Here is a 7,626-nt window from a genome sequence, read left to right as displayed (position 1 = left end):
TCTTTTTCTGTAAGATTTAAGGTTGAATTTATGTCTTTATTTTGTGCATTGCTTATTATCTGCAATCTCTCTTACTCCATGAAGGCAGGAATTTTTGTCTATCTGAGTCACTATTGTACCCCAAGATTTTAGAACATTGCATGACACAGAATAGGTGCTCAGTAAATAGATATGGAATGAATGAAAAGTGCAGTTACGGATGGCCTCTCTGAAAAGTTGACAATGAGGAAACATGTGAGACTGGAGAGGGAGTGAGCCCTAAAAGTGGATGCATGCCTGGAATGTTGAAGAAGCAGCAGAGATTCCACTGTGGTTGCAGTGGAACAGACAAAAATGTGAATAGTGGAAGAGGAAGTAAAGTAAGAGGCCAGATTGTATAGGTCTGTGGCTCATTATAAATACTTTTGCTTTTACTCAAAGTGAGAGGAGATGCCATTGGAAGGGTTAGAGCAGAGATGAATGATGATTGTATACGCTTTTGAAAGAATTTATCCACCTGGTCCCACTGTTGGGAATAGGCTGCAGGGGGAAGGGAAGAAAATGGGAAAACCAGTTACAAGGATGCTGCAATAATCCAGGAAGGAGATGACAATAACTTGGCCAGATAGGTAGTTGTAAAAAGTGGTTAGATTCTGTACACATCTGAAGATAGAGTTGATGGGATTTACTGACAGACTGGATGTGGGGTATGAGAAGAAAAAAGAAATTCAGGGCAACTTCAAGGTGTTTGACCACAAGTGGTCGGATACAGATGCACTGATGAGACGTAAAGACTACGTGAGGCATTCTTGGGGGTGGGGGGAAGTGCAGGGATGGAAAAAAGCTTTGAGAATCAATGCTTTTCTGCCAAATTTTGATTTTGATGGTCAAAGCAGATCAAATTTCTTGTCCTAATTTATTTTCCCAAGACTCCTAGCAGTTTATACTGTGGACTTACCTTGAGGCGTTATTGAGCCCCTTAATGGCTACCACTTTTGGGGGCTCCCAATATACTACCCTGGAATCTTTCTAGAAACCCAGGAACTTTCTGGGAGAGATATATATATGGAGAGAGAGAGTGTTTGTGTTGTAGAACTTCACTCAAGGGAGTGGAGCTCCAATTTGAGTCACTTACCCACAGCTGTTAAGGATGAGAGGGGCAGAGAACTTGAAGGGTATACCGCAGGCGCCTTGCTTGTGTCTCGCTGTCCCATAGGCTGTTAGCAGTCAGCTTCGGATCTCATTCCTCGTTGCCAAAAGCTGTTAAGAAGTGATTAAAGAAGACAACTGAGGTGATAGCAACACCTTTATCTAACACTTCAGGAGGCGGACAGCCTCCTCTCAGAAAACTGCAAAAATGGGGTGGAAGGCAGGACGCTTTTCTAGGACAAAGAATAAAGAACCAGAAAGAGACGAACAGAAAATACCTGATTGGCTGGGGCCACAGAGCCAAGCGGGTTTGGGGTGAGCGGGAACAAGGACGCGAGAAGAGAGCCCAGCGGTGGCCTGGGCGAGGGGACTGGCTGACTGCCTAGACTACGTTTCTGGTGAAGCCGGGCACTGACAAGGACCTGAAAGTGACCCTTTTAAGTTTCCGTTTGCTCACGTAGCACCCGGGCAGGAGCGGCTCTCTCGGGGGCCTAGCAAGTTATTTCCGCTCTGTTAGTGTGTAAACAAACTACTCCCAAATTTTTAGCAGCTTCAAACAACGGAAGTTCATTACCATTTGTGGGTCCACATCCGGCGGGGGCTGGGGATCAGGGTCCCTCACGGAGGCCGCAGTCCCCCGAAGGCGCGGCCACCGCCCGAGAAAGAGCCGCAGCTCAGCGCCTCGCCGCGGGCCTCTCCACAGGGCCGCTCGCAGCATGGGCCGGCCTCGCCCGGCTCGCCGTCCGAGGGAGGAGAATCCAGACAGTCCCGGATGAAAGCGGCCCCATCACTTCTGCCGTGTCCTGTCGCCAGACCAACCCTGCTAGTGTGAGATGGGACCCCACAAAGGTGAGGAGAGCGGGTGGTGGGCATCCTCTGGGACTACGTGGGAGGCTGACAACTGCAAACCCACTGTGATCAGTTCCCGTGTTTTTCGGCACAACACGCTGTGGATCGTTGAGAGACTGGATAACGCACTATTTGTTAAACAGCGCTTTGCTAGTACAGTCAACCCTCGGGTAAAGGCAGGGGATTGGTTCCAGAAGGCCTGGGCACCAAAATCTGCGCATGTTCAGGGCCCACAGGCCGCCCTCTCTATGCACGGGTTTCGCATCCGCGGATTCAACCCACTGTGGATGGAAATTTCGAATCTGCGGATGCGAATGCCAACCGGAGAGTATGGAGGGCCAGCAAGTCTTGGTGAAAGTGGACCCGTGCAATTTAAACCCGAGTTGTTCAAGGGGCAACTGTATTTCCTTACATAAGGAAGCTGGGAGAAAGGATTTTCTGTGGAGCCGCTGACGCCCATTTTGCATTTGATATTGGTACTGTCTGGATCTTACCATGTGTCGCTGGAAAGTTTTGGGTTTTTGTTTGTTTTGTCTGAAAGCTATTTCCTTACCTTAATGCTCCCAGTAGCAATCTAGTACGGCACATAGTAGGTATTCTTTACATGTTTGTCAAATCAATAAACCTGTCAAATGATCTAATCCAATTCCTTCATTTCATTTTTTATTATTTATTTATTTATTTATTTATTTATGTTTTGAGACGCGGGCCGCTCACTGTTGTGGCCTCTCCCGTTGCGGAGCACGGGCTCCGGACGCGCAGGCTAAGCGGCCATGGCTCACGGGCCCAGCCGCTCCGCGGCATGTGGGATCTTCTCAGACCGGGGCACGAACCCATGTCCCCTGCATGGGCAGGCGGACTCTCAACCACTGCGCTACCAGCGAAGCCCTCACTTTCACTCTTGTACAACTAGAGTGAACATGTTAAAACACAAGCTAGACCTCACTCCTGCTCAAAGCTCTCCAGCGGCTTCCCGTCTCAGTGTGAAAGCCAAAGTCTTTACAGTGGCCCAGAAAGCCCTGTATAATCTAACTACTGACATTGCTCCTTCTTTCTTAGTATTGCTCCCTCTGTTGCAGCCACACTGCCCTCCCTGCCATTCCTTAAACCTGACAGGCACACCCTTATGCAGGGCCGCTGCACTTGCTATTCTCTCTGCCTGGAATAGTCTCTGCCAAATACCTTATGACTTCCTACCCCTCCCCCATCATCAGTTCTTTAGTCAAATGTACCTTCTCAGTATGAAATTCTCTGATGAGCGTACTTAAAATTGCAGGTCTCTTCTGTCCTACCCTCTCCCCTGCTTTATTTTTTCCCACAGGGATGAAGTGTCTCCATATCCAACACGCTATACATTTTATGCATTTCTGTTGTTTATTGACTATCTCCTCCTCTGAGATATAAACTCTATGATGGCAGAGATTTATTTTTTTAATCTGTTTGGTCCACCTTTGCATCATCATTGCATGGTAAGCCACCAGTAAATATTTTTTGAATGAATTTGTGAGTGAATTAATATCATCTTCAATAAATATTCACCAGATGAACACTTGCCGTAATACCAATTTTATATTACTCTATCAGCCATTGTATTAATTATACGAAGGCTAAATGGTTAAAATCCACATGCACTCTAGGGCATTAAGTGTTTGCTCAAGCAGATTTTCTTTCTTTGGCCTCCTGACTTCAGCTATTTGCTGGGCCTAAGTAAGTAAGCCAGTTTATCATCTTTCAGACTTCAAAGGCTACTTCAGTGTCATTAAATTTCCAAATCTATTTATCTTTAGCCTCATGTCCATTCCTGATTTGCATTTGTATTCCCAAAAACTTACTGTATATTTTCATTTTGTTATTTATACTTCAAAATCAACATCTAGAAATGTTACTGAATTGGTCAACTAGACACATGCCAGGGTCCTAGCCCCAAGCCAAGACCCTTTGTCTCGGCCAGGGAAGTTGTTTTTCCAATCAGATTCACGCAGCCAACAGCAAATGCTGAGGCTGGAACAGTACAAGCTCTGTTCATTAGCCAAAGAATAGAGAAGCAGGAACCTAGTTCACAAATAAACCACAACCCAATTCGGGCGGAGACACCAAATATATAGGAAAGTTGAGGTAAAAGCAAGGGAATTGGAAAAAATGAGAGGAATATTCATGAGTTATCCAAGAACAGGGGTGTGGTTTGGAATGATGCAACACTCCTTTTCAGTCTTTGTATGGGCTTTGGGGGTTGTTGTCATGGCAATGGTGGATGTGTCATTTGGCATACTAATGTGTTACAATGAGTGTATAATGAGGCTCAAAGTCTACTGGAAGTCAAATCTTCCACCATCTTGGGCGTAGATGGTTCTAACTAGTTCTTTTTTTTTCTCTTTGCAGCTTCCTCCTGAAACTTAGAATATAATTGAATATAATTATATAAGAATATAAGAATAATTGGTTTCCATTTGAGGGAGGGGCCACGGTAGGATCTGGTGCAACAGCCTTGGTAACAGAAATGCAAATTTACCCAAATGCTCATGTTGACCTAAAATAAAAAGACACACCCCAAAACTGTTCTTTCTCTCTCTCTCTCTTTTTTAATGTTAGTGATTTGCTTCACCAGCAACTCAGATGGCCAAGCTAGAAATGGTGGAGCCTCCCTTATTTCTTTCCACTTCATGTTTCCCTTATGCAATTCATCTCCATGTGCTGTAGGTTTTACCCCTGATTTTCTCTCCAATAAATCTCTCCTTTTCCATGCTTTCAGGTCTTTGATTAGGGTTTGTGTGATTTCTTAAGTGGTTTTTCTGATTACAGCTCTTCTAATTCATTCTTTGTATTTTTGCCAACTTTACATTTCAGAACACCCCTAGTGAAACCGTGCAACTCATATTGGGACTTGAACCCATGGTCTTTTTTTTTTTTTTTTTTTTTTTTTTTTTTTTTTTTTTTGCGGTACGCGGGCCTCTCACTGTTGGGGCCTCTCCCGTTGTGGAGCACAGGCTCCGGACGCGCAGGCTCAGCGGCCATGGCTCACGGGCCCAGCCACTCCGCGGCATGTGGGATCCTCCCAGACCGGGGCATGAACCCGCGTCCCCTGCATCGGCAGGCGGACCCCCAACCACGGCGCCACCAGGGAAGCCCCAAACCCATGGTCTTTTAACTGAGATTACACACCTGGTCTCAAGACTTAATGAAGCTCAGGTTCTTGATGTCTTGTCCCAGAAGGAATTCAGTGAGAGACAAAGTGATAGGTAAGAAGTGGATTTATTTAGAGAGAAACACACTCCACAGACAGAGTGTGGGCCATCTCAGAAGGTGAGAGATGGCACCAGGGTATGGGAGTTGTCAGCTTTTATAGGGGTGGGTAATTTCACAGGCTGAGTGGGAGGAGTATTCCATCTATTTTGGGAAAGGAGTGGGGATTTCTAGGAATTAGGCCACGGCCCACTTTTTGACCTTTATGGTCTGCCTTGGAACTGTCATGGCGCCTATGGGTGTGTCATTTTGCTTGCTGACGTGTTACAGTGAGCTCAAGCTCTAGCCATCTAGACTGAGGCTCAAGGTCTAGCCATCTTGGATCTATTTGGTTCTAATCAGTTTATGTCATGTCCTCAAGCTATGTCATTCTTTTAAAGGTTGTGCCCTGCCCCCTTTCCCTCCTGTTTCACTAGAACCTTCAAGGAAAATGTCCAAATTCATTAATATAAGATAGTTTAACCTCTAGATTAGAGAGAAATTTTATTGATAATCCTTAATGCATTAATCCGATTATCCAAGCTCCTGGGAATCACTTTATATGGCAGACTATATCCATGTGAGTGGTAAACCCTTAGAACAAGTTGGCCCAAAATGAGCAGCCTTACTAATCCTTAGAGTCCAGTAGGAGTTCACAGATTTGGGAGTAGAATGGAGGATTTTTGGAGGAAATGATAAGTTTACACAAAGAATAAACAACATAGAAGAAAAACAGATAATAGCACACTTGAGAAATTGAAATTACTTATAAACATATCAAATGTTTTTAGATATATAATGATGATTTCATGTTCTTTAAGCTTCCTTTGGGAGGGGTGTGAAGTAAGAAGAGAAGAAATGAAAATATTATAGTGCACGCATGTTCTTTTCTGTCTGTCTGGAACAGGAATGCTAGTGATAGACCCTTAGAAGGTGAGTCCACATCTTTATGAAAATATCTCTTGTTTCATTTCTGACACACTAGCTTGCTTGTGACTAGCATTTTTAAGGAGGGCATACTATGAAGTCCAGAGAGATACACACTTAGTCAACTGTATCAAGGGAATGAACCAAGAAGGAAATATGCTTCTTTGTTACCCTTATTAGTCACTTTATAGTTTCTCTATAAAGTCGCTTTGTACTTTCAGTAAATTAATTTGCATCTTACAATCTGAAGCTTACAGAACAAATATTATGCCCTTATTACACACAAGGCAACTAAGGTCCTCAAAGATGTAGTGATTTGGTCAGGATCACAAAGCTAGTAAATTCATTTACTCCTCTTGCCATTAACATATGAGATAGTTATCAAGTCTGAATTTTAATACTATGGCAGGATTAGTTAGAACTAATCTTAGCAAACATCATTAAATGAAGAGAGTTGTGTGTTGGTCTGGAACCCACAGCTCATTCTTTTTTAGTATATATGGCAGCATTCCAAAGGACCTCTACAAAAATCAGTTTAATCCCATGTTTTCTCTTTCTATTAGTATTTTCTAGTTGTATCTAACTATGTTGCTACACTTACATTCCATCATGAGCTCCTTGAGAACAGTGATTAGTTGATATTCATCTTTGTCTTTCTGACACTGTATTTCTGCCATTCAGTCAGACAGGGCTCAATAAATATTTATTACATTGAATACTGGAAATTCACATGCAGGAAAAATGCCCAGTGCCTAAGTGCTGTTTATTTTCCTCTTATCACTAAATCTCTGCATTATTTTTCTGCTTTTTGTATCCTATAAAAACCTACAGTGACTGGCCAGGGAAATTTCCTTTATTACGAGCTATGAACTTTTTGTCTTTTTAAATTCAAAGTTGGCAAACACACTCTGAAGACACCATTATAATCTTAATATATTTCTCTTAGAAATGTGAGAAATATTCAGAGCAAAGTGTTGACATATTCAGAGGTTATAAAATACAGCCCTTGGTTCTAGCCAATAGGTATTCACTTTGGGGAGTAAAGAAGAGACTGGAAGAATCGGGGAAGAGGAAAAACAGAAATAAATAGCATGTGGGTAAGAGAAGACTTTTTTTTCTGCAGCTGTGAGCCCAAGACATAGTATAAAAGATAGGCAGCACTATTATTTTGTAATATAATTCTAACAAGGAACATTTTTTAAAGATTTCTTTAGACAGCAATATGTGTATATTTTGTGGCAAAGATGTTATTTTCAAAAAGAAATGAATGTGTTCAGTTTTGCTTTCCCTATTTTTCATGGATTAAGAAAAGCATCCCCCGGAATTCCCTGGCGGTCCAGTGGTTAGGACTCGGTGCTTTCACGGCGGGAAGCCGAGTTCAATCCCCGTTGGGGAACTAAGATCCCTCAAGCCTCAAGGCGCGGCCAAAATAAAAAATGGCATTCCCCTCGCCCCCACCCCAACCATTATCATTCCTCTCAACCAGGCTTAAGTTAAATATTT

The sequence above is a fragment of the Mesoplodon densirostris genome, chromosome 8 (assembly GCF_025265405.1).
Source record: "Mesoplodon densirostris isolate mMesDen1 chromosome 8, mMesDen1 primary haplotype, whole genome shotgun sequence".
Classification (NCBI taxonomy): Eukaryota; Metazoa; Chordata; class Mammalia; order Artiodactyla; family Ziphiidae; genus Mesoplodon; species Mesoplodon densirostris.
The sequence above is the reverse complement of the archived record's forward strand: the minus strand, read 5'-3'. Positions refer to the sequence as shown.